The 26,380-nt window shown below is 36.3% G+C and overlaps 1 protein-coding gene and 1 long non-coding RNA gene across 6 annotated transcripts in view; one reads left to right on the plus strand and one right to left on the minus strand.

Moving 5' to 3' along the window:
* The window catches only part of UMAD1 (UBAP1-MVB12-associated (UMA) domain containing 1), a 211,803-nt gene that overhangs the window by 145,055 nt on the left and 40,368 nt on the right, over window positions 1–26,380 (minus strand). The gene's annotated exons all lie outside the window — the stretch shown is intronic.
* Window positions 6,667–12,530, plus strand: LOC116631012. The gene is made up of 3 exons (XR_004299064.1): window positions 6,667–7,624; window positions 7,856–7,984; window positions 12,001–12,530. It is a non-coding gene; the product is annotated as an uncharacterized LOC116631012 (long non-coding RNA).

Genomic DNA, 26,380 nt, shown 5'->3' on the forward strand with positions numbered 1-26,380 from the left:
TCAATCACTGTGTCAATTCTAAAAGCTGGATTTCGCTAAAGTCAAAAAGCTACACAACTATGATAAATAGAATCTACTGTACTTTCAGTTACTCTGTTTAATGTTTTAAAATAACCAGTAAACATCAAGTTTAGTTAATAGCCAACTTTCCTTTATTTATTTATTTATTTATTTATTTATTTATTTATTTATTTGATAGAGAGCGTGAGAGGGAACACAAGCAGGGAACGTGGGAGAGGAAAAAGCAGGCTTCCTACGGAGCAGGGAGCCTGATGGACCCCGGGATCACAACCTGAGCCGAAGGCAGACGCTTAACGACTGAGCCACCCAGGCGCCCCAGTAGCCAACTTTCCTAAACAGACCTTCCCATGACAGAATATGTTAATCTGACAATTACTTATAGCCAATTATAAACTTAAGCATACACAGCAGTGATGAGATTTAAACAAAATATTAAGGTCAAATTTCAAATTTATTCTCTCATCCTGACCCCAGTTCCTGACCCATACTATTATAAATTAATTTCTTTGTTATTTAATATTTATTTTATTTGTTCAAAATATAACACAAGTTGTCCTAAAATACTCCATATTGTCGATCCCCTAGAGTGGGAAAAATAGATGGATTAAATGAAGTAGAGGCCATCTTATCCAATGTGATTGGAACTATTTATTTCATAAACATTCAGTTAAATGGGAAATCTTTTAAGAATGCATACCTTCAACATTACCTTTTAATTCAAAACAAATAAATCATATCCATTTAGGAAAGTACATAGTTTGAAGTTACTTAGAAGAACTACAATTTTTCCTGGCATTGTCTCTTTCCGTCACATGGGTATTACTGACTGCTGACTCAGGCTGTTATTCAGTACAACATACAACTATTTCTAGGGCATCTGTAACTATGACATAGTAATTTTTGGCACTGGATTGCTCTTACCTCCTCCCCCTCTTCATATTTAGATCCAGCCTTTTCTGTTACAACCTGTATGGTTTCTGCATCATCCATGATTTCAATCAGAGAAAGACATGCATCATATGATTTCACTGATATGAGGAATTCTTACTCTCAGGAAACAAACTGAGTGTTGCTGGAGTGGTGGGGGGTGGGAGGGATGGGGTGGCTGGGTGATGGACATTGGGGAGGGTATGTGCTATGGTGAGCACTGTGAATTGTGTAAGACTGTTGAATCACAGACATGTACCTCTGAAACAAATAATACATTATATGTTAAAAAAAAAAAAAAGATAGCAGGAAGGGAAAAATGAAGGGGGGGAAATTGGAGGGGGAGACGAACCATGAGAGACGATGGACTCTGAAAAACAAACTGAGGGTTCTAGAGGCGAGAGGGGTGGGGGATGGGTTAGCCTGGTGATGGGTATTAAAGAGGGCACGTTCTGCATGGAGCACTGGGTGTTATACGCAAACAATGAATCATGGAACACTACATCAAAAACTAATGATGTAATGGATGGTGATTAACATAACATAATAAAACAAAAACAACAAAAAAACTGTGACTATTACTTTACCATACATTAGTCTCCTACTAATGGACAAAAGCCTACAATTTGTCTGAGATAACTAAAAACACATAAACAACAACAACGAACTATGTTCTTCGGTATCTCATAATTCAGAAGATTCTCAAGTCATAGTTTTCACCAAAGTTTAGTAAGTGCTTCAGCGGAGATTTTGCTCTGTGCCCTCACTATACCTACTATTTTTTAAATGTTTGATGTTATCTATTATATGACTGCTAGCTCTGTCTCACACTTGTTTTCCAAATTAAAATTCAAACCTCATTTTTTCCTATCTCTGAACACTCCAAAATCTTCTGATTCAAAGTTTACAGCAAGGACATTACATTTCATGGCAAACTATGGCTTTTAGGTCACTTTCTCAAAGATCCCAAGCATAGGGATGGGAAGAGACCTAAAGTACAGGGAGAACACTCATTTCACGTAAATTTATTTTTGAGTGCTTCTATGCTGAAGGTACATATTAATGGGGGAAGATTTTATAAATAATTTAGAGAGTCCATTAGGTAAAACACTAAAAGATATATAATGTATATTATTCTAAAGTTTTAGGATTTGTGAATTTGCCTGTAACACAAACTATAGCTTGTTAGTTCTAGTTGCATTGCTGTCTGTGGCTACTATAACTCTTTGAATTTTTGTACTTTACTGCCCCATACTTTGCTTTTCTATGTCATCATTTTGGAGAACTGTTTCAACTACATGGCATAACTGATCGGCAATAAAACTGTCATTACCAATAAAAAGACAAATCATTTGTAAGTTTTTGAGCAACAGGTTGATCAGAAGACAATCTCTCCCTACAAGCGCCCAACACCCAACAGCTGACTTTTCCCCAACTTTCCACCCATCTGTTCTTGCTTTAACATTCCCACACAGGGAAGATTTGGGGCCAAGGCCCATATTTGCAGAAAAGCCACCTGATTAGAGTTCTGAGCCTTTCTTAGTAAGCCCAACACATAATTCATTGTTCACAACCTACGATTTTTTTTTTTTTAAATATTTTATTTATTTATTTGAGAGAGAGAATGAGACAGAGAGAGCATGAGAGGGTCAGAGGGAGAAGCAGACTCCCTGCCGAGCAGGGAGCCCGATGTGGGACTCGATCCCGGGACTCCAGGATCATGACCTGAGCCGAAGGCAGTCGCTTAACCAACTGAGCCACCCAGGCGCCCTACGATTTGTTTTGTAGCAGATGAGAACTTAAAGATATTTGCAAAACAGACTGATGCAGAATCCTAGATTCTTTTTATAAGTTATCTCAGCCATATCTAAATTGATAGCTCTTTTTTTTTTTCCTTTTTAGCAATTAAGCTATGGATTATTTTCAAAGCATTTAACTATGTTTTTGTAGAAATAATTACCTCTTCGATACTCGTATAGTTTTGAAATTAAATTGTGCAGTTACGGGAACAAACACCCATGTCTGGGAGCAAAAAGTGTGACACATGGACAGGACACCACTCTGCCGGAGGAGCATAAGCATGTCTGCTCACCATGGAAGGGCCTATACAATGCCAATGTTTATGGCTTCACGGAAAAGTAGAATATTGATCAATTTGCAAACTCACGTGAGTGGAGGTCAATTAAGACTTCCCTTCTATACTATCCTTTGAGGAAAACATGGGCCCCCTCTTTTCCAAAGTAATGGACAAAAGAGGCACTGAAATGGAAGCAAAGGTATTTTGGAGGAAATTAAAGAAAAATAAAATTTGACTTTCCAAGTCTTTGTCAAGGACCAATCCTATACTTCCAATTCTTATTTCAAAGATACTCTTGTATCATTATATTTTTAAATAAAGGTTTTGGAAAAAAATTGGTGCATATGTAATTAAATAATAAAAGTCTATCACAGGATTTTTAATGTTTAATTTTTAAAATTTTTATTTATTTGAGAGAGAGAGAAAGAGAGCAGATGTGAGCAGGGAGAGGAGCAGAGGGGAGGGAGAGAAAAAGCAGACTTGGCATTGAGAGTGTAATAGCCCTACACTGGGCTGGATCCCAGGACCCCGAGATCATGACCTGAGCAGAAACCAAGAATCAGACACTTAACCAACTTAGCCACCCAGGCGCCCCACAGAATTTTTAAATAGAAATTTTTACTTAGTGAAACAAAACTCATTTTTCCAATAAGATATACAATAAATGCAATATTTCCATCTTGATATAGATAATATTGTATTTTCATTAATAATGAAATCTGACAATCAGAACTCTATCAGTCAAACTAAAATAGCTACTGTTAACTATCCACAGAGCTGTAAGCAGCACAGAAGAACCTACAAATGCTAACATAAACTGGTAAAAACCTCTCCATTTTAATTTAATTGGGTTACTATTCTTTAACAACAAAAGCTTCATCTAATGTATTACTTCAATGAATCAAAAATGAAGATGTAAAGAATTTTAGCAACAAAAATTAAGAATTCCTGAATGGAATTTCTAACAGTATTCACAGAATAGACACGTTTAACTTGAGGCTTTAATGATTCCAGAAAAACTCAAAAAGCCCAGCTCACAAGAGTACACAGCTGTTTGGAAGACTGAATGAAATCAGATACGTCATTGTGCTCTGAAATGTTTAAAGCACTGGGAAATATTAGGCTTTCTTACTAATTAATATATATTAGTTAATTTCATGATGTAGGACTTCTTCAATAAAGATCTTAAAATTTGTATTTTAGGATTTTTTGAAATTTTCAACAATGATAGCTTTCTGAAAGGTATCCTAAGTAGTCTTAATAAATGTGGGTTCAGTAGAATGTTCAGTTTTACAAAATCCTCCATGAAAAAAAAGGAGTTTTATGCCAGTATGGAAAATGCTGAATAGTATAAACTCAGGTAGATATTATCAAGATAGTAATAGGTTTAAGACCAAGAACTTCTTGCAAACATCTTTAGCCATTTTAAGCCAAGCGTTTCCCAAATTTAATTTAAACTTAATTTAAACTCCTTTTTTACCAACTATTAACATCCCCCCAAAGTAGTAAATGTAAATGTTTCCAATTTAACTCAAATATTACTGTCTTCTCTTATTCTGTCCCAATATGAAACATTTTAGATCAATTTTACATTTTTTGACCTATTTACCTTTTGTCCTCTATGTTATATACAACATGCTTTCACCACTAATTCTAGGTAAAATATATATCTATATTAAACTACATGTTAAAAACCAGCAATAGAGTCATCTAAAATCCAATTAAATAAATCAAGAAGGTAATAATCAAGTGCATAAAAGAAATAAAAATCAAATTCAAAATAGCATTCATAACAACAGAACAATGGTTTTCTTAGAAAAACAATAAATATTTGAGATTTATGAGATAGGAGACAATAAACAGACCACACCCAGGACTTACAAAGCTTGAGTTGTTAAAACAGCTTTTGTAACAGCAGTTCTTCCAAGCTGTCCATACTCTAAAGTACTAAAAAGGTAAGTGGAATATAAAAAATCCACCAAAATAGAATTTATCTTCATAGAACTTAAAAATTATCCCTTTCCTCCCAAAATATTCTATAAATGTCAGGTGGTGGGCTGTGAATCAAATCTCAACACATTTAAAGATAATCATTTGGGTCACATTCTCTGACCACAATGCATTAAATTAAAAATCTTCACCAAAAAGATAACCAAAACAAAATATCTCATATACTTGGAAATCTTAAAATATCTTTTTTGAAGATTTCATTTTTTATTTGAGAGAGAGAGAGAGTGAGAGAGAGAGAGCATGAGCTAGGAAAGGCGCAGAGTGAGAGGGGCAGAGGAACAGAGAGAAGCAGACTCCCCACAGGGCAGGGAAGCCTGATGTGGGGCTCTATCCCAGGACCCTGGGATCATGACTTGAGCTGAAGGCAGACACTTAACCGACTGAGCCACCCAGAAGCCCCCAGAAATCTTAAAATATTTTTAAATAACACAGCAATGAACTATAGAAATTGAAAAACATACAAAACTGAGAACTAGTGGAAATAATACAAATTAAAGTTGGAAGCTGCTAATTAGCATTTGAAGGGAAATGCAGAGCATTTTAATGACTATATTGAATATTAAAAAGCTAAAAATTGATGAGCCAAAAGTAAGCCAACCAGCCTAAGAAGTCAGAATGAGACTAACAAAATAAATCCCAAAGAAAATGGGAAAAAAACGGAGGTAGAAACAAAAAAGAATGAAATAGGATATAAAAATGCAACAGAGAGGAATAATAAATTCTAAAGTCCATCTTCAAAAAGATTAAACAAAAAAAAGACTAAGCAAAAAATAACAAAGAAATAAGCAAACAATATTAGTGAGAGAAATACAACATAACAACAAAAATCCTAGAGATCAAAAAAGAAAGAAGATGTTATTCTAAAAAACTCTCTGGCAATAAATTATGAAGTTTTTTTTTTAAATGAGCCATCTCTTATGAAACTATAACTTACATATTGACTCCACAGACCAGTCAGTAATTATTAATAAATTCATTCAATAGTTTAAAAGCTACCTACTAAAGAAACACCAGGCCCAGATAATTTTATAAGTGAATTCTATTAAAATCAAGTCTTATACAAATTTTTCCAACAAATTGTTTTAAAAATAAAGAATACTTCCCACTTCATTTAATGAGTCTAATATAACCCTGAACCAAACTTTTCAGATAGCACAAGAATGGAAAATTACAAATTTCACTCATAAAAATGTGTTACAAAATCTCAAGCCAAATATAAGCTAAATGAATCCAGTAATTTATTTTTAAAATATCAAAAATAAAATATACTTTGACTTTACTTCAGGAATGCAAAGTTGTTTACACATTAAGGATTAAATGCAAAAAATTACTTGATGAAGAGATCTAAAAAAGGCATTTAATTCAGAGGGGGAGACGAACCATGAGAGGCTATGGACTCTGAAAAACAAACTGAGGGTTCTAGAGGGGAGGGGGATGGGAGGATGGGTTAGCCTGGTGATGGGTATTAAGGAGGGCACGTTCTGCATGGAGCACTGGGTGTTATATGCAAACCATGAATCATGGAACACTACATCAAAAACTAATGATGTAATGTATGGTGATTAACATAATAATAATAAAAAAAGGCATTTAATAACACTCACTGCCAATTTATATTTAAAAAACCCTTATAACAAATCAGAGTAACCTGGTAAACAGTATATATTGTATTTACTAGTTAAACTAATTGCAAACATTATAAGCATTCTCTTCACAATCAAAAATGGAAAAAAGATGCTTGTTTTCACATTTCAACATACTAGACAAGACCTTAGATAACACAATGAGAATAAAAAACAAAAGCCATAACGACTGCAAAGAAACAAACCTCATTATTCAGTGTTCATGATTACCTACTTAGAAAATCCAGAAGAATCTAAAGATGAATTACTAGAAATAAAAACTTTATCAAGATGGTTGGTACAAAAATCAACTACACGTTTTTATACTAACAACAAACACAAAATGTAATCTTTAAAAAGAAAACATTTTCAGAATGACAACATAGGAAAATCCATCAAGAAAAAGAATTTACTTAACCTTGAAGTTGCCCATCTCACTCTCCCCTCACCCCCACTTCAGAGGTAAATTCTCTCCAAATTCTGTGTTTCTCATTCTCTTTTTTAATACTGCTACCATATTTGTTTATATCCCTAGTTTAGCTTTAGATGTTTTAGAACCATATATTAATGGAATCACAATGACGATGTATATACAACATTCTTGAGCAATTTGCCTTTCTCATTCAACATCGTATATCTGGGATTCATCCATATCGCTGCATGTACCTTGAGTTGTTTCATTTTTATAGGACATTGCATTATATGAATATACCATAGATTATGTATCTATTCTGATGATGGACATCTGGGGCATTTTCTATGTTTTGTTTTACCATTAAAGGCAACACTGTTATTGGACATTTGTAGAAAAGAAGAAGAAGGAAAAGGAGGCAAAGGAGGTGGAGAAGAAAAAGAAAGAAGAAAGAAGAGGAGGAGGAGGAGGAAGAGGAAGAAGAACACCACCACACCTGATTTGTGGTATTTCTGTGATAGCAGCCCAAAGGGACTAAGACAGCATAAGCAAGAGGTAAAAATAATATCTGGTAAGATCTATCACTTAAATGACCTTACCCCCAGCTAGTCACAAGACAACATTACAAAGTGTAATACAGGGACACATCAATAGACCCCTGTTTGGACAGATGATTTCTAAGCAAACCCTAGTCAACCCATAAGCCTCACTTTGTCCTTGCAGGCTCAGTGTCTGACTCCCAATGGTCCACCTTCTCTCCAGAGTTCCTTCTGCTTTGTTTTACAGCGTTCTACCCTCCTTGGTTGGTGCTTTTTGAAATGAATACCAACATCTGGCCTCTCCACCTTATCCTCAGGGCTTATCTTCACAAAAGGTGGTGAGATGACAAAGGATGAGTCTTCCTGACTCTCACAGGTGAAGATCCACAACTGAACAACTTTCTACTGTTCACATCTACAAAAATTAACCTCACTTAAATCTACATGGGAAGCGTTATATAATTATTCACACAAACATAATTCTGACACATTTGAGAATATGGCTAGAGAAACAAAAAAAATGGAATTTCATTTCAAACAAGAAAGAAAATTCCTTAGCCATGACAAGAAATTTGTAAATATGTGAGAAATTATGCAAGGTGCCAAAAGACTGGGTATTGAAGAGTTAATTAGCATTTTTGAGGTTAGGACTCTCTTTCTCTTCCCCTCTCTTGCCTTTACCTCCCTCCCTCCTATTCTCTCTCTCTGTCTCTCTTGGTTGGTTAAGAAATTCTTAAAAGAAATCTATACAATATAACTGCCTATATTTGTATTACACAATATACACATGTGTATTTGATATTTTGCACTAATCTTCCTTTGACCACATTTAACAGCAAAAAAAGTCCTAATATTTATGCCCACTGTATCTGTTGAAACACTTTGCCTCCATAGTTGCTCATTTCAGTCAAATTAGCTTACTGTGTACTGATTGTAAAATATAATTTTAAGATGGCCAAAACATAGAAAAGTTTTTCATTATATAATTAGAATTTGCATCTACTTTTGAGTTCTACAAAGGACAAATACATTGACTCACTTTAAAAGGTTTCCTTTAAATGTTTCAAGTTATAAAGCCTGCAGGTTTATAAAAGATAACAATTTCTTAATAGAGTGTTAAACCTGGTCCCATTATATCCCAAATGGTAAATGCTGTCTAACAAATATGTGGGTGATTAAATCAGGGTCACTGTCACTTGGGTAACTGCTCGGGACAGAAACAATTTATAATATATATATACCTCAACAAACTAAAGCTGAGCAATCAATAATTTTGTCTTCCTTCGTCGACAAGTAGCTTATTCAACATTAACTAGTAAATCAAGGGTGAAAGGGAGGGTTGTAAATCACGAAGAAAAGATTCATTTTACCCTTAATTCCCACTTGAATCTATGTAAAATGTTAAGTTACAGACAGTTAAGGAGAAGCTGTTGTTTTTGAATATGTAATTGCTATTTAGATGATAATGGCATGGATGTCGCAGTAGAACCATGATCCAAATTTGAATAAGGTCTTAATGAAGGAGGCGAAGAGAAGAATGAGGAATGAAATACAACAGTGTCAGCAACAGACCTTAATGAAGCAAATCACTTTCAGTACCTTTGTAATTCAGGAGGAGCTGCATAAAAAAAGTGGCAACTGAAGGATCAAAAGCAGGACCTTTGCAAACCAAACATGCTTAAAACATGACATCACTGTCTGGGCAACAAGGCATTGTGGAGAGCAGCCTCAATGTTTGGGTTTTACAGCTCAGATCGCAAAATAACTACATTAAAAGATCTGGCTAGGCAAACCAGTTTCCTTAGAAAGCATCTTTATATTTCAAGTTAATGACATTTCTGAACAGAAAAAGAATTTAAATGTCCAAAGATACTTGGCTGATTTTTAAAAAGCACTAGATGTTAATGTTTTAAGGCAAAATTAAGCTGAATTCTGGATCCTATAAAACTAAAGAGGTCTTTTTTTTAAGTTCCACACTATCATCTGTTCTTTTATTATCTTAGATTTATGAAGCATACAATACATTCTACTTAATAAGCGATAGAATCATTTTACATATTCTTTTTCAAAACTCAATTTCACTTTTGCAAAATTGCACTGAGGCAGCATGAGAGCATATGGCATCCCCACTGCCAAACGGAACATACGTTTAGCGTGTTTAAATGGTTTACCAAAGGTAACATTGATGATGGTGCTAGAAACGGAACACAAGGCTTCTGATTTCCAGAGAAGTCATTCAAGGAAAGTAAAAAGTGCCATAGTTAACAAACTTAAGTTGATTCCCATATGGGTATTTTCTAAGTAACAGTAATTTGATGACCAAATCCATTCCATATGAATATTATAGGCAGGTCAACCACCATGCTGGATTCACTTTTTGCTGCACAGACCAATACTCACAATGGACCACAGGAACTGATTTTTGCCCGTTTATCCCAACTCCTCAAATACGTGCAGAAACATACTAGCCAAATCCTGCTATCCAAAGAATGCTAGAGCAATCTTTATCGTTATTATGTGCTTCTAATGAGAGAACAACCCCTCAATACTAATTAATAAGTGCCCTGACACAGGTTACTGTTTCTAGGGACTGACTAAAAATGATTTGACTTCGAAGATAGGAATGGAACAAACACAAAAGCCTAGCACTAAGGAAGATTCGCTGTCACCTTCCTGGGCCACTGCTAGGATCTTAGGCACCACTGCAAATGTTTGCACACTATTGGATTATTTTTAAAATCTAAGTTAAGATGGTCCATCCGAAAATAACAGAAACAACACACAGGATGGAGAACATACTGGTTAAGGGCACAGACTCAGACAATCTAGTTTAAAATCCCAGCTCTGGCACTTATTATCTGTGCAGTCTTGGACAAGTTACTCAACTTCTCCCACAATTAGCTTCCCCATCTGTGAGCTGGGGATAACTGTACTAAGTTCTTAGAGCAGCTATGAAGACGAAATGAGTTAAGACCATGTATCATCAGGGTTATTTGCATCACTCACTAGTGTGGGGCTTTATATGAGTTCCTTAAGCTTTGCATACTTCATTTTCCCCAACTCTAAAAACTAACAATACATAATGTTTTTAGGCATAATTCAACTGAAGCTTTGGGATGTCTTTTAAAAGACCAAAATTCTGGACTGCCTGGGTGGCTCAGTTGGTTTAGCGGCTACCTTACCCTCAGGTTGGGATCCCAGGGTCCTGGGATGGAGCCCCCCGTCAGGCTCCCCACTCAGCAGGGAGTCTGCTTCCTCCTCTCCCTCTGCCCCTCCCCCCACTTGTGCTCTCGCACTTGCACGCTCTCTCTCTCAAATGAATAAATTTAAAAAATCTTAAAAAAAAGAGCCTTTCTTTAAAAAATAATAAAAGACCAAAAATCTTACACATAATGTTAGCATTCTTATATTATTAGTTTCCATTTTTCTTACTAGAATCACTAACCCTCATGTACTTCCGAGGGCATTTCCTCAACTTGTCCTTCTCCCTCCCATCATAGGGCCCCTAACCGGCAAAGCTAGACCGCTGTGCTGACAGGACAGGCCTCACTGTTTCTACCTCTTCTAGACTTTTCTCAACCCTATATCAGTAATTCATTTTGTAAACTTTTTTGATGATTTTTTTCATCTGACTCTGGTTCTGTTTCAACATGGATTTAACATATTTTCATTAATCTCTCCTCTTTTTCCCCCCAAATCAAACACACCACACAGAAACACGACTGAGCATCATCTACTTTCTTTTCGACGCCCAGACTCAATGAGAACTTTGGTGACTTTCATAGCTTATTCTAGGGAATGGTGATTTCGTCTAGGTTTTTTCCATGCCAAACAGCACCAAAGATTTCTAATAATAGGTTACAGAGCACAGATACTTTCTGGTTTTGAATATGTGCAACAGCCTCAGTCTGAATGAAGCTGAATGAATGATAATTCATTGCCTTATAATGGAAACACTCAAATGGTTACCAAAGTAATGGATTAGGTAAGTATTGTACTTGGAGCCAGATGATTGTATAAAATATGTATCAAGCATTTTGTGATGACACACTGAACATGAACACTGCACAAAACATGTGACCCAATCCAATTATATTCACTTTATCCTACAGAGTCACTTTATTAGGTTCACAACATGACTTGAGTGAGTACCTTCTTGGAACACTTAAAGTTACTTTTCATTCATTTCATCCACCGGAGTACTTCAAAGCACTCTAATAACGTAAGTGGTTATTATGATTAAAAACTGCAAAGATTTTATTTTTCATCAGCCAGTTATGTTTCCTAGGCACAATCTTAATAATGACAACAACGAAACTGTAGTGCATCCTTTACACAGACTTCATTACAATCATCTTGGAAGTTCACGCGCTCATTTCCTATCCCATGCAGTTCGGTGGGAGCTGGTCAAAGCGGAGATTTCTTCACACCACTGCATAGAAGGTTTTAAAAAACAAAGACTGGCTTACAAGATGTGGGAAGAGGCGCCCCCTTCAATTTAGAATAATAACAAGGTCGGAGAGACTGTCAGCAGTCCTGTGTTACGTGGTTCCTGTGGCATCATTCCCAACCTGGACGTGTACCTACGTGCTGAGTGAGTCCGCATCTCTTGCCGTTCAGGTAACGAACGCCATTCAGGATGGGCCCCATCTTCCCTGCCTATTTTACTTCTACCCAAATAAGACACAGCGCTATTCTTTTCCATTGATGACCCTTTTGTAATTAAAAACTGTAAGTTAAACTGATATTCTGGTACAGAAGCCATTCTCTAAGGCAGCAGTCCTTAAACTTTGTGATCTCAAGACCTCTTTACACTCTTGAAAATACTGAGGACCTCAAAGGGCTTTTATTTATGTCAATTATACCTACTGGTGTTTTATCATATTAGAAATCAAAACTGAGAAATTTAAAATATATTTATTAATTCATCTAAAATCATGTTTTGGGGGCGCCTGGGTGGCTCAGTCAGTTAAACGGCTGCCTTCTGCTCATGTCATGATCCCAGGGTCCCAGGATCGAGCCCCCATGTTGGGCTCCCTGCTCAGGGGGAAGTCTGCTTCTCCCTTTCCCTCTGATCCTCCCCCCTGCTTGGGCTCTCTCTCTAAATAAATAAAAGCTTTTTAAAAATAAATAAATAAAATTATGTTTTGCATGTTAACATAAATAGCATGCTTTTGTTAAAAAACAGCTATATTAAAAAACAAAAAAATATAGTGAAAAGAGAGGCATTATCTCATGTTTTTGAAAATCTCTTTTAATTTTTGAATTAAGAGTGGACAGCTGGGTTCTCCTATCTGCTTCTGCATTCAGGCTGTTGTGATCCACTGTTTGGCTGGAGTATATTAAAACCCAGGGTCACACAGATATGCACTTGGAAAGAAAGAAGACTTCCTGGACCCCATGAAAGTATCTCTTTGAGAATTACCATTCTAAGGAAGGTTTGTGTAATTATATTAAAACATCTTACTGGCCAAACAAGAAATAAGTAAAACAAACAAAAAACAAACAAACAAACAATCCTCTCAGGGGCCCACCCTGGGCCTCTGCATTGGTTAAGACAAATTCTTGGCATCATCTGCACTGTAAGCACCTGTATTTGCAGACAGTTTAAAACCTGAGTGAGGACCTCTGGAATTCAATACAGGTTAGAAAAGATGTCTTTTAAATTAATGGGCTATTTCTTTTTTGTTTGTTTTTTGCCCTGTATATGGTTACAACCATACAACGGACAAATTTTCTTTTTCTTTTTATTTAATAAGTGAAAAATTAGAGTCCTAACAAGTTGGTACTTCACATTAAAAAGTTAAATTCTATAGGTGAAATAAATTGGAATCATAATTGATTCTTCATTCTATATTTTGATGGAAGACCGGTTTAAATAGCAGCCTTTCATAAGAACAGGGATCTGTAATTCAGTAATTCAAGGAACTGACATGACTCTTACTGGAGAAGCCTCACTTTAGGCACATTTTCAAAACCTTAGCAAAAAAGTCATAAACATCGAGTGGATCTTAATCGACATTTTAGTGGGTGGTGGTAATTATTTTTGGCAAATAAAATAAACTACAGCTGTGCCCAATTACATGAAGAGTCATTCACTGAAAGTTTGGCAAGGAAGAATTTTAAAAGCAGGCAGTAAATTCAGGGTAGCGCTACCAGAAGGCCAGCTGATGGCATTCTCCTGAAATTCTGCTGTGGCTGGCCTTATGGCTTCAAAGAACACATAATAAATGTATATTCCAATGGGACTGAAGAAGGAATATAAGTAAAGACTGGGTGCTTTTCTCCTGCAGCTAGGACAGGGAAATTGTACAGCTGGCACAGCAACTGTTCATCAACACAAACTATTCGGCTCGTCTGTCAGCATTTTTTTACAGAGAAGAAAACAAGGTACTCCTGGTCAGGTAGGGAGGATAGTCTAGCAGCTCGAATTAGGATCAAATTTTACTCACGGGAACACATTTCAGAGATTGTAATAGAGGTCAGTGGAAAAAGAAGATCCAATTTAAAGAAAATCGCTTCAAAAGCTATTTTAAAATATTTGTCTTAATACATTAAGAAATACGTGCCTTTCATTTTCATCCTTGAGGGCTGTTCATTTGGAAACTTTAAGAAACGTTTAAAGGGCACCAAGAAAAACGCACGGAATAAAAATTTAAATGAAAGTAGCTGTTTCAAGTATTAGAGGAAAAGGATATATGAATTTTATATAAGAGCCACTTGAGTGTGACTGAAACCCATCTTTCCTGCCTCCCAGACCAGAATTCGATCTTACTTCACAAAATATCGTATGTAAAAAATAAGACCTAATAAAATATATAACATTAACACTGTACTAAAACTATTTCTATCTTTCTTTGAAAGTCCGTTTGGGAAGCACAGGACCACCAGGCCCTGAACAAGAATATCAATTATATTACCAACTTCGAAAGAGTGAGTTAATGGAGATTCAGGGTTTTAAAATGTGAAATGGCCTGTCATTTCTGTACCGATATTATCAAATACCGTCTTTTTAAAGCCAAGCTACGAATAATTCATCCCATAAAATCTAGCTTTCAATCACAGTAAAGGGAAGAATGGAAAAACGAGATGATGAGACATCTATACAGGGATCGCTCCTCTACCTTGGGATCCCTTGCCTCAAATTCAACTGTATGTGAATTATTTCCATATACCTTTCTGCCTGAATTTTAATACGAATTTCAGCTTTACAAATCATGACCTCCTCCTATTGAGAAAATTCATAAAAGAAGAGAGGTCAGAGATAGAAAAGGGAAGTAGAGCCGAGAGCAAAGAAATAGCAAAAGTGGTCACAGCGAAATCTTAGAAAAGAGAAAGAGAAATGGCAGAAAGTAAACACAGCCTGGTGTCCTCAGAAGGCAAGGGATCGGAGACACAGGTAAGAGCATCTGTTGTGAAGGAAGCACAGTGAGACCCACCGCTGCAAATCCGTGGAGAGGCGGACGAAGCAGAGCTGATACACAGGTCGGAAGGGGAGCACCTACCCATGTTCTAGTCATCATCCTAATCATGCTTCTCTAAGGCCAGGATCAGGCAGGACCTGCAAGGCAGGAGACTAAGGTCCACTCTGAATCAGAAAAGCAGAAGGACACAGAACATTTAAATGAAGGAGGGGAGGGGCTCTGAAAAAAATGCTACTTTATAAATACTTTATCCTCACAAAGCAGTCAGAGAAAGACAAATATCGTATGATTTCACTCATATGTGAAATTTAAGAAACAAAACAGATGAACATATGGGAAGGGAGAGAAAAATAAAATAAGACGAGTCAGAGAGGGAGACAAACCATAAGAGACTCCCAACTCTAGAAAACAAACTGAGGGTTGCTGGAGGGGAGGTGGCAGGGGGAATGGGGTAAATGGGGGATGGGCACGTGATATGCTGAGCACTGGGTGTTATATGCAACTGATGAATCACTAAACTCTACCTCTGAAACTAATAATACACTATATGTTAATTAATTGATTTTAAATAAAATTTGAAAAAAGAAAATAAATCATTAAATACCTTATCCTCAACAAAGCAACACAAATTTATAATTGTGAGAGACAGAAATCTGGGAAAGTTCCTAACAAGGCATAGTAAATGGAAGGGAGTAGGGCAGTTTCCATTATCACTTACTGAAGATGTGTAAAATGTCATGTAGATTGTCTTTAGTGTGCTTTCCTGCTTTCGTTCAGCAAATGCAGAAACTGTCATACACAGCTCCAACTGAAGGCCCGCAACCTTAGTCTCCCCTCAAGGTTTTAAGTTATTGGCCACAATTTCATCCCTATGAGAATTTTCGGGGCCCTAAGCTCAATACGGTTCATTCCTTTAAAGCTCTATTACGTATTTAAAAGGTAAGATAGGTTCCATTCTACCTCACACAGTTTTCTCCATGAAAAACAGAACATGCTAATTAAATGCCTGACGCACAAGTGAAATATTAAACGAAATCCCTGCATAGATCCAAGTGTGAATTATAGGACTTTTTCTTACCATAAATTTTGGGGTTTGGGGGTTCCCCCCAAGGAATTACTTGCATCAGTGAGCATCTCTAAATATTTGAAAGGCTTATAAATAAGTGGGTAAAATATCACCACCCTTCATGAGAAGAAAATACTTCATTTTTACTTTCACTTTACTTCAGAACTTTCCCTATCTTTAAACACAGTTTTCTGGATATAATCTGACTAGAAGTAAGCAAAAGATTTATTTCTACTTATGTATATAGTATTATTTATTACCCAGGGCCTAGTTTAGAGGATTTACTGTACAAATTCATCCACTCTCTCTCACTCAACTCCAATATTTATTGAACGCCTAATATCTGTAAGGCATTACATGAGCACTAACATTGTAAAGCCTCACAAAGGTTGTACGTCCCCCACAGTTGTGGAACTGAAAAATATATCTGCCCTCACTCAACGAAGCCTTAGGGCAAAATGTGAGAAGCCTGGAGGAAGGAAGTAGTCTTTCTGGTCCTAAACTTAGAACTAAATCTACTTCTAAGATGACCTTCCAGATTGGGACATCATATCCACAGACCACCGTAGGGATTCAGAGAGTTTCTGAAGTGAAAATTTCCAGTGCTCCTATTTAGGTCAGTCTGGTGCCACTATTTTTAAACAATTCAAGATTTTCCTATTTTAATGTAAAAATAAAACAAATCTGTACTTTGAATTCATAAATTCTTAAAAAATTCTAAGGAAATTAAAATCTTCACTTGAGGCCCAAGTTTATGAATTGGTTGGTGGAAGCATAAACATATTTAACTTTTAAATCATCAGAAAAAGAATCTAAGAGACCTAAAAACTCTTTCTAGTCCCTTAAAAAAAATTACACCAATAAGAAGAAAAAGCACAAAACTATACCCTAAGAAAGGTCTGACATTTCCATGACCAGTGAAGTCAGTGCCCCACTGAGTTGGGGGAAACCAACATCCACAAAACTCATCACTTACATGCTGCAGAAAAATTCAGGGTCTACTTTTGGGGATGCATACCACTTTGAGAGGTGTTCAGTTTAAGACAAGATTCTCATTCACCTCACCATTAAACAGTTGCTCAGGAAGAGAGGTGGTTAATAATAATGAGGGCCAGAGAAGGGGTGGGGGGAGGAGAAGAGGTCACTACCAACAGAAGCTGAGAAGCTAAAGCTACAGCCCCTCCAGGTAAAACCTGGCTACCTGATAGTTCCAAAGCTTGGACCGAACTGCCCAAACAGGATCTCCAGCTATATGATCTATCACAAAAAGGAAAAATAGACAGGTTAAATCCCACAAAGATTCAATCTCAAACACTGTGTGAAGTCATGTGGATCCGGTTCAGGAAGTGACTTCTAAGGAAAAGGCTAAGTTCTAAAACATGGAAAGTCGACTTAACAATCATTTCTTGTTTAAAATTTCTACCAAACTGGTTGAAACTGATGGCGGAGAGGGAGGCTGAAATGCAGTCACAGATATTTATGAAAAACACTAAAGAAATAAGTCTCCATAGTTACTTTAAAAATATGAATTGTTATATATTGCAACCTTCTCATAGAAATTTGACCTATCTATATCTTACTTCATTAATTTCACCAAAAAGGAAAAAAAAAGATTTGATGGAAGTTTACAGCAATTCACAATAAATAAAAATCCCTTCACCAGCATGGTGTCTAGCCCATGGCCACTCAGTAAGTATTTGAGTAGGTACTCGATAAATATTTATTGAATAAGTGATTAACTTACTGGAAATTCATGAATGGTTTAAAGGATCCTGAGTCTCCTGAACTTGTAGGTGAAATATTGGGCCCATGGGTACACGCAGGCATTTTTTTCAACAGATCCTCGTATAGCCCATACCCAAAAAAGGATATGGCTTATTTTGAGTAATGGATGAATTATTTATCTTTCAGGCAGCCCACCATTAATATTGCTTGTTACTGAGATTTTGATAAGAACTTGACAACCGAAAGATCCAGATAACACATTTTCTGGATAGAACCTGAAACACAGAAATTCTCTATTTCTAATTAAAAGCAGAACTGTATGCTCTGACAGTCAAATGAGCAGAAGGCAAGACTGATAAGCAACAGCTACTCCCCAAGAAAAAGGCCATGTAACTGCTTACGAAGTGGGCTGAAAGAATACCATAATTTTCCTACAAAACACTTCTGGTCTCATTAAACAGAGTCATTTAAGCAACCAATGAACTCTGATTTATACTTCTCAAACTGGTGGATGAATACCCCCAGGAGTTATATGCAGCATGTAAGAAGATACATAATGACAAAGGACAAACACTGCAAATCTTTTAGCATCTATTTTACTGTTTGATGTTACACAATTTAAAGCATTTTATGTTAAAACAATCACAGCTATATTCTGCACTGAGTGTAAAATTCACATGAGTTTAAGGTATCCCCAGCTGGGGGTGGGGGGGGCGATCCTTGATGTCAAGTGCCTACCCGGAAGGCTTTAGGGGGTGCATATTCATGCTCCTTCATCATTGGGGTACTTTGGAAGAAAAGTGCACGCAGACCTGCCACAGAGAGGCCACAATAATTGTTCAAATTGGATTTCACATTAGCCATTTTCTAAAGTCTCTGAAGGATATCTGTTTTAAGCAGACAGCTTTAAGGAAACCCTTCAAGATGAAATAGATAAGTTATCTGATTCATAGGTCTTTTAAAGATAAGCAAATTGAATATTGCTCCTTGTCTGGCAAACATGATTATTCTGATGTTAAAGCAATAAATATTAAGCAGTTCTTTCAGATAAAAATTAGAGAGCAGAAGTACCAGATAGTGAGGGAACCTGTCAAAAAAAAAAAAAAAAAATCCATACAATCAGCACTGTTATAGAAGATTTTAATCTCTCCCTTCAGTCCAGCAAAGGGTCAGGTAACAGTTGACTGAGAAGAGGCATATGCTCATCAAGATTTTAATGGGTGAAAAAATAAGAATTTTTAAAAATAAAAAGAAGTGCAAAACAATCTGATTTACCCTTGCTGAAAATTACCTGATTTACTACAAGAACATTCCTAGAGTCAGCTTGGAACACATACTAAGACTTAAGTTCTTACAGAACTTGGAGCAAGGAAAGGGTGTTTACTGAGCATGCTAAGTTTAGGTCATTGCTGGTTCCATTTCCCATAGTCAAATGCCCAGGAAAAAGCAGTAAATCTGTGACCGGTCTTATGCTGTTCTTAACAGATTTCAGATGGAATGTCTGAAAAGGGCAGTCTTCAAAACAAAACAAAACAAAACAAAACAAAAAAACAGGAGAGTCTACATCTGAGTCTGGTTTGACAGGCCCTACCCATGGAGTTATTAAGGGTGAACCAGTTGGCAAGAATCAGCACCCACTAATCAAAGCTGACTTTGAGCAGTCCTAGAGGCAGAAAATCTTTACAGAGTACTTTATTTAGCTTGAGCTTGTGAGTCATTTGTTCTGTAGGAGGGAGAGTTACTGGCAACAAATGAGGAGAGCCTTGAAATTGATAAATTTCAGGCAGTTGACATTGGTTAATAGCTGGGGAAAAATATGCTTCTCCATGATCAAATGGGATCTGAATTTCCACAACTTTACTTACCAAATTCATACCACAAATTACTCTACTCTCGAATCTGGCCTCATGGTCTATTCCAGTGGCTAAACTCAGGTCTTCTAAGAAGTAATTTTTTCTAGAAAATTACAATTTTATATGTATAAGATGAGGTTTTCTAAGAAGTATATTTTTCTAGAAAATTACAATTTGTACACTAAGGCACATCTAACAATTTACCGTGTAATTTTTCCAAATTATTTTTATTGTGATAATTCACAAATCAGATCATATTTGGTTGTTTGGCTTTTTAAGCTAATTATTCCTATCAATTTCAGCTCTAAAAGAGTTTCATATGAGCTCCAACAGAAAATAAATCACACTGACAATAGTTTTATCAGGAATACATGAAGATACAGTAGGTTAAAAGAACCTCATACGAAGAAAGGTTGATGATCCATCTCTCTTCCACACTCTTGCCTTACTAAATCCAACTATGAGCCCATAAAATGTAACGTGAATAATGCTGCTTAATTTATAATCAACATTTATGATCATGTGGGAAGACAGATGTAGAAAATAAAGAACCTACAGGTGATATCTGACTGATAATTCCCAACATACATAGATATAAAAGATGCTGGGTCTACAAAGAACAAGAGTTGAAGGTCCTTGTCGAGATGCACATGCTCAGAAGCAAAGCTTCTTTATTCAGGGACATGGTGCAAGGGGTCAAATTCTGTCTGTAGAATTCCACTGCCAGAAATTCAATGTCTTACAGCCGCTAATACCAAAGAACATGAAAAGCCTGAGTGTTCTTGCTGAGGCTAAATATTTAGGAAGTTCTATGCCTAAAAGTAACAAGGAAAGAGCATAGTTGAGAAGCATGTAACAAAAATTAAATGGACAGAATCAGAATAAAAATCAATTTATTAGGTCTAGAAAAAGATGGAAGGACAAAGTTAGCAGATTTTTCTCTCTCCACATCCTTTCTTAACTATCAGAACATAACCATTCTTTGCTATAAATCAATCCTAAAGTTGGCTGGGCTTGAAAATTCTGTCCAAGATAGACTGTGGTGGGGGAAATGCTGACGACAAGTAAACAAACTATTGTATGTTTACTTGCTTGGGAGCAATGGTGCTTTCTTCTACCTGGAAAATATGCTCAATTCCTTCTTCAGAATGTTCACATGTCACTCAGAGATAAACTTCCAACTACTTAATAGTGCTCTTCTGTAGGTGTGGAAAAAAACCAAAGGTTTGGTTTCTTTTAAAATTAAAGTTTCTGGGGCCCCTGGGTGGCTCAGCCGGTTAAGCTCCAACTCTGGTTTCCACTCAGGTCATGATCTCAGGGTCGCGGGATCCAGCTCCCATTCGGCCTCCATGCTCAGTGGGGAGTTGGAAACCCTCGCCCTCTGCTCCTCCCCTTGCTCCCTCTTTCTCTCTAAAATAGATAAAATAAAATTTCTGATATATTTGCTATAAGTGCTTAATGACTCAACTGAAATAAAAACTCAGCCTTCAGCCAACACGTCATCAACAGACATTCCAGATCAACTGACCATACGGGCAATAAAAAAAGAGATCATATCTTCTTTCTGAGAGAGACCTTTTTTAATAACTGACATGTGGGGCGCCTGGGTGGCTCAGTCAGTTAAGCTTCTGCCTTGGGCTCTGGTCATGATCTCAGGGTTCTGGGATCGAGCCCCGCGTCTGGTTCCCCACTCAGCGGGAATCTGCTTCTCCCTCCCCCTCTGCCTTCCCCCTGCTTGTGCGCGCTCTCTCTCTCAAATAAATAAATAACTGACATGTAAAAATAACACGTTATTTTTTTTTTTTAAAGATTTTATTTATTTATGTTATTAGAGAGCGAGAGAGAGAAACAGCATGAGAGGGGAGAAGGTCAGAGGGAGAAGCAGGCTCGCCGCTGAGCTGGGAGCCCGATGTGGGACTCGATCCCGGGACTCCAGGATCATGATCTGAGCCGAAGGCAGTCGCTTAACCAACTGAGCCACCCAGGCGCCCAAAATAACACGTGATTTTAACTTTACTAACTAAATCAATACAAAAAACAACTGCAGAGGAAAAATTATTATATATCTTCACAGTATGAGTAGAGTTTAAACGTTTGAACTTAAAATTCCAGAGAAACAATCATGCAAAAATAACTGAAGAAGAGGAACATAAAACTCCACATTCATGTTACTAAAGTTGTTGAGGAGACGATCACAAAATAGACAGGGTACAAGTTTATGCAATCCATTAAAAATGATACAGTTAACATAAACAATTTTTTAAGTACAATGAAATTTCACCTTAAAATTGACCTTAATGTTTAAAGGATGCCTTCTAATACACTAGAAGTTCCTGATACACATGAAGGACTTTAGGGAATAAAAGGAAGGTATTTAGGGAATGAAAGTCAACATCCAGGAAAACATGAGAGAGAAAATCAAATAAAAAGTTGATTAATTTCTTTCCCCAAGATATATTTTCCTCTTAAGATGTTGTAAATTATTAGGTTTTTGCAAAATGAGTGAGAAGTTTAAGATGAGATTTTCTTATATTATTATACCCTGGACTTAAATCTACCAAAATAATATATAAACTTATTAATAGAAATATTTTAAGAGAAGTTAACAGTATTTATATTCACTCAATAAACATTCAATGAACTGAATTATATCATGGAAACAGGAAGCACAATGCAATTTCAGTAGCAGAGTAAAATGGACTTCTGCTTTTGGGAGAACTACATACGCTATGAGAGAACTGGGATTCAGAGATCTCTTTGAGGCTCCTGTTGACTTTGGGTTTATAAATAAGTACTACATGTTCATTACAGTAAATATAATCAAATTGGGTAAATATAAGTAATAAAAAGGAGAAAAAATTAAATCACCTCAATTCATAAAGTCTATTGGTACATAAACATTCTTCCTTCCAGAAATTTTTAGTCATATAAAATATATATAAGAAAGAGGTTCATGTTATACAATGGAATATTATTCAGTCATAAAAAAGAACGAAATCTTGCCATTTGCAATGACATGGATGGAGCTAGAGTATAATGCTAAGCAAAATAAGTCAGTCAGAGAAAAACAAATACCATATGATTTCACTCATATGCGGAATTTAAGAAACCAAACAAATGAACAAAGGCAAAAAAGGAGAGAGAGAGGCAAACCAAGAAACAGACTCTGAACTCTAGAGAGCAAACTGATGATTACCAGAGAGGAGGAGGGGTGGGGGGATGGGTGACATAGGTGAAGGGGATGAAGAGTCCACTTGACACAATGAGCACTGAGCAATGTATAGAATTGTTGAATCACTATCTTGCACACCTGAAACTAATATACACTGTATGTTAATTACAATGGAATGAATAAAAATTTAAAGGTTCATGCTAAACACACCGCCTTTTAAGCTGCATCTGTTTATGTTCTCATGATAAATTCCTACAAGTAGAATTTCTAAGGCAAAGGATCTACTTCTTTAAAGCTTCTGATACACACTACCAATTTTTCTTCCAGAAAGATTGTGTAAATAAAAATTCCCACCAGCTGGAGGCAGGCTGGTACACACAGGGCTCAATTCATTTGAATGTTTCTCTTAACGCTTTCACCCAGTGTAACTCTTCTCTCTTGGGATGTCTTTTTGCTTCTATTGCTACCACCTTAGGATGACATTAAAAAAATTTCAATTCCCAATATCACTGCTACCAGCACCAATGTTATCTCTCTGGCTGCCTACGTTGTTTGACTGGCAGAAACTCTGCCTCCCTATTCGGCCTCCGTCCCTCCTCTACCTGTGGACCAGCTGTTTTCCAGAATGAAGAAAGACGGTGACGTGTATAGGAATAGGGAACAGAGTACTCTGCTTCCCTCACAGAACGGAACCCCAAGGGTAGAGAGGGATAGCCGCCAAGTTCTAGGTGTTTAAAATGTAGGTCTCAACATACTCTACCATGAGCAGAAGATTAGCTGGTTCTTTCCTAGTCTTACTGCATCCCAGATTCTGCCATTAAGCTGCCCGTCACCCTTAAGTTTTGGTAATGATTATAAAGTTTTCCCCTCTGTTTTCATAAGTATTTTAATAAAAGATTTGCCAGGGATAAATTGGGTCTACCAGCTAGAAAAAATTTTAACTAAAAAAAAAAAAAAAAAAGCTTCACACTGAATTTGTCTCACAGCCGGTGCACTGATTTCTTGGCCTCTTGAAGAAGAGCTCAATGTATCAGAACACACTTTAGTACTATCAATTTATTCCAACAGAGATTAGAATAAATTGAGGGATTTGTCAGTCTCTTTAAATACATAGTACAAAAAAAAAGTATCACTGAAATGTTAAGCTATTAAAAACAAACAAAAACTTCGAAGATAAAAATCTAATTTCCTCTCTCATTCACCAGATGAGGAATCTGTGTCCCAGTAAAGTGATCTGAACTGTGTAAGATGAGAAAAGAAATAAGCAGCAGAGCTCCCATCTTCTTCTTCGAAATGTAATCTCTTCCCATACTGAAGGTCAAGTAGTGTCTCAAAGTCAAAATGCTCTCAGCAGAACATTATGAAATACTGATATTTTAAATTTTATCATATAAACTATAATTTCAGACAAAATTTTACGTTTAGTTATTCTAAGTTTAAATTGCTGTTAATGTTCAATTTATTTTATTTCGTAGGTTATCAAATAAAATATAAAACCATGACTAGGACTACAAATGTTCAAAGAACAAAGCAGCCAAAGAAGTCAAATGACTGTGTGTTTGCAAGTTATTCCTTTATTCCTATTCATACATGTTATCTGCCTAATACCTGCTTATAAAAATAATGGTGCTCTCTCTAGAATTTAAGGAAAATTTCAGAACAAAAACGTGAAATTCCATCAGCTTGTTTTTTCCTAGAGAAAGACCACTATTATTCCATTTTGTCAGTGTAACACCTCCGCCCTGTTCCAGGAAGGTGTGCATGCAACTCAACCCGAGAAATACAGGTTTGTACCACACTGAGCTCTACATGCTTCAAGGTCCTGTAACCTTGGAGACCTACAGGAGCTGAAAGAAAATGCATTCTTTTAGGTAATGGAAAACACTTAAGCATATCTGAATTGGGAATATTAAAATATATTTGGATTCATTAGCATATTTTCATAATAGGTAGAAATCATAAGTGAATTTTTGTGGTGTTAAATTTAAACCACCTTTGGCAATAAAAAGATGCCCACAGGCTAGAAAGGCATTTATATCTCACGAGGAAGGGAATGCTTTTACTATAATTGGTTCATACGGTAACGTGTATGAATCCATTCCTGAAGTAGCTTCATACGAAGTAGCTTCTATACTATATTTACCTTCCTTTCTCTCCTTAGCAAACAAAAGAATTTATATAAAGTATTTTGAACATATAACTCTCAATTGGAAATATTTACATATGAGGCTGTTTAGAATTATCCCTAAAATCTCCTTCAACACCTAGTAATTATGTTGCAGCATTCCCACCCTTTAATGGCAGAATGTAATAAATTGTAGCTTGATTTTATAATAAAAAATGCAAACATTGAAAAATAAGACTAGGGGCGCCTGGGTGGCTCAGTTGTTAAGTGTCTGCCTTCGGCTCAGGTCATGATCCCAGGGTCCAGGGATCGAGCCCTGCATCCCACTCCCCCTGCTTGTGTTCCCTCTCTCGCTGTGTCTGTCAAAATAAATAAATAAAATCTTTAAAAAAAAAAAAAAAAGAAAGAAAAATAAGACTAATGAACTTTTTATCATTGCCTTTAAAAACTCTTTAAAATGTGACACACTGAGCATGATTGACATGCAGTTCAAATAAAAACATAATATCCGATTGGTTTTAAACTTTAAATAGTGACTTCAGAGCTATAAATTTGGGAAGATAAAAAGAAACTACACATTTCAATTTTCCTCCCAAATTCCCATGTTTAAAAAAAGGATTACTATTTCATTTATTGACTTCAGCATTTTTGGAAATGGTACATTTCTAAATATGTAACACATAAAGATATGTGAGTCATATGCTTTAAGACTGTATTAAGTTTAAGACTGTATCATTAGCAGGATTGCTGACTTTATAAAATAGCTGGTCCAGATTCGCAAAGGAATCTCCTGCTTAACATCAGTAATCCATTCCTGAAAATTGGACTTGTAAGAAAATGCATCAGGGATCCTGTTTCCCTCTAATTTGGATGGGAAAAATTATAATGTGTTGCATATCAATCTCAACCTACCAACCAATTTCTTAAATAGCACTAAAATACAGAAAAATGCCCACATATAAGTAGTAAACTATTATGTTCATATGTTAAACGTGTTTCCTGATCACCAAACCGTTAATACGATTGTTTACCGATCAGCTGCTTTGTAGCAGTGTTATATAGCCCCCCCAGGGACCAGCTACATCCAGGACGCATCCTTTCTGATGCCAGGAGCCATATCTTTCCAAATATTTACATGTGACTGTGATAACCTATTCATTTCATTTGCAATGTAACTCAAGACTATTTCCATACGCTGTTTTGTTAAAAATTAAGTTTTGGAGGATATAAATATAAACTTTTCCTATATACACATCAAATGAAGAAATATATATATCCCATGAAGTCTGGACACTACAAGCATACTTGTCAAACATCAGTCCAGACATTTTCAGCCGCAAGGAACAGAAGCCTATCTAAAAGCGGCTTAAACTGTAATGAGGGAATTTACTATCTCACCTAGCAAGA

This window comes from Phoca vitulina, unplaced genomic scaffold, assembly GCF_004348235.1.
Source record: "Phoca vitulina isolate PV1807 unplaced genomic scaffold, GSC_HSeal_1.0 scaffold4, whole genome shotgun sequence".
Taxonomy (NCBI): Eukaryota; Metazoa; Chordata; class Mammalia; order Carnivora; family Phocidae; genus Phoca; species Phoca vitulina.